Raw genomic sequence first — 2,678 nt, 5'->3', positions numbered from 1 at the left:
AAAAATAATTGTCCTTCTGTCTCATATTAAAAAGATTAATTATTAATTTATTGAGATGAATAAATTTTTTTAAATTCTGATTCCTCAATTTCATTGCTCACTGTCAAAAATAGATCAGTTCATACTAGAAATTTATTTGGAGTTCTTCAAGTACACATGGGTAACTAGAAAAATGAGATTAATTCAGATTTTTACACTAGACATTTGAGCATTACTGTTGGATTATTAGACTAATTTTATAATGGTACTAGATGTTTTATTATTAGACTAAACATTCCCGGGACTATTTTATTGCACAGGGGCCAATTTATGTGTAAGAGTCCACACACACTCTTAAACCCCTAAATGAAGTGGACACATGCAAACTACCTTTAGAAATTAGCCCTGGCCTGAGCTAACCTCTGGACTATGTCCAGGAGCTGTTCAGGACATTACTTGTAAATCCTGGCTGAACTAATGCTGGGAACAGTTGTTCCTGGACATGTTCCAGTGCTGGGGAGCCTTCCAGTGCTGTGCTTTCTCCAGCTTATACCGTGGCTGAGCACACAGCTCTTGGCACACCTATTGCCTTTGACACAGTTAATGATTACATTCTGGTCAAAGACTCACCTGGGAAGCTTTTTGCAGCAGGTCAGAACAACAAAAAAAATTTCCAAAGGAGGCTGAATTCATGCTGGACACACTTGCAAACCATTTATGTATTTTTCCCAGTATGCAGCAGTGGTCAGAGTGGAAATGGTCACAATAACTTGCTAAAAGGGTGGTGGGGATGTAACAGGCTGCACTGGTTTATATAACCTTGCACAGCAACTCTCCTCTTGGGCAAAATTGCCAGAGTGAGGCATAGTTTGGCTCCAGTCCACAAAACCTAGCCATGATCTATGAACAACCATTCAGTGGCTCAGCCTGAGGAAGGGAATAGTAAAGTATACTAAAAGTATCAAGACGCTCAAGAGATGGCATGGGGGTCTTGTTAAGTAGAGCCTAAACAAACTGCTCATTTGTTTTCTGTTTTCTCCTGGAGAAGGACAACATATTCAACTGATTCAGGAAAGGTGTTACAGACAGAACCCTGATGAAGTAGTCCAGGCTACAATGCAAAATCACTGAATCACAGAATTATGAAGGTTGAAAAAGACCTCCAAGAGCATTGAGTCCAGCCCTTGACCTAACACCTCCACCTTTTCAACAAAGCCATGCAACTCAGTGCCACATCCAGTCATTTCTTGAACACTTCCAGGGATGGTGAGCCACTCCTCATATGGCATACAAATGGATCATATGGCATACAAATGGATCAGATAAAACTAATTCAGCCATTGTTTGGGCAGCCTGAAGGTACTGGTCAGGTGATAGTGTAATACCATCTTCACGTCACCCTAAAACCTCACCAGACATACCATCACAACAGCATGAAAATCCCCTCTCCAAAATTATTCAGGAACACAGACACACACACCTTGCATCACAAATATTTGTGACATGGCAGGATGATGCTTCAGAAAAGTTATTCAAGTTGGCAGTGGTCACTGAGGTGGGTGGTGGTGCCCAAGTAGAGCACAGCTGATGAATGGACAATTTCAGATCACACTGAACTGGTACTACACATGTACTGGATGTGCTTCTTTTAGGCTGCAAAAAATAAGTAAAATAAATTCTTTAGTGAGTAGAAGATTTGAAACATGCATGTCCTGTCCCTAAGGTACTGAAAAAGCTGACAACGACTGAGCCAATGCCAGTGTGTGGTTCTAGAGACAAAATTCTGCAGCTGTGCCCTGCTTCACACATGCTGTGACTAAACTGTTACTCATTTCACTTACCTAGGTTTTTTTCACCCAAGGATTTGAAAAGGAAAATAATATTAACATGTCCTTCTAGTGGGAACCACTTGGTAAAAGTGGGCAAAACTGAGCAGTGTGAACTGAAAGGCAAAGAAATTTAAAAATTTGAAGTCTGTAGTTTGCTGTTCGTGGATCTGGGCATGTACACCAGCAAAACAAACAAACAAACAAACAAACAAACACACCCTACAATTTTGGTTCAATGATACCAGGGTTCTTCCTTTAGCAGACAAACTACTAAGGATCTTCCCTTACACCTTAGAAGCCTAGGGAATTCCTCACCTTCCTGCTATTGTGCCTGTGTTGGGAGTGAAAGGCAGGGATTAAATGAACACCTATTTGCTAAAAGCACCCAAGAACAGCAGGAAAATTAAAAAAAAAATCCATTACATGCAGATTACATAACTGCATGTCAGATGTCATGTAAAACAAATGGGGAAGTGACTAACAGTCCCTTCAGCCACATCTGAAGTTGCTGAAAGTTAAAGCAAATAAAATGGATTATGTCTCTCATACTTACATGACTGCAAAGATTTTTGCAAATGTAGCATTATGTTATTCAGTAAATGCTTTGGACATTTTCTTTTAATTTCTGCAGTCAGGCACCTTTTCACCTAACACAATATTGTAGACTAAGATGAACCAAACAAAAACAACCCATAATCAGCAGTGAGAGAGTTCAGAAATTTGGGTCTAGTATTTTCCTTGGCATTTCTTTGCCTGCAAATATGCAAGACAGAACTTTCTTGGCTGCTTGTATATACCTGCTAAGGACTGATCTTCCTCAAAGGAGAACCTGGGCTTGTGCAGGGGCCATAACCAGCATAGACAGGCAGT

Source organism: Zonotrichia albicollis, chromosome 2 (genome assembly GCF_047830755.1).
Source record: "Zonotrichia albicollis isolate bZonAlb1 chromosome 2, bZonAlb1.hap1, whole genome shotgun sequence".
Lineage (NCBI taxonomy): Eukaryota > Metazoa > Chordata > Aves > Passeriformes > Passerellidae > Zonotrichia > Zonotrichia albicollis.
Note: the sequence above shows the minus strand (reverse complement) of the source record.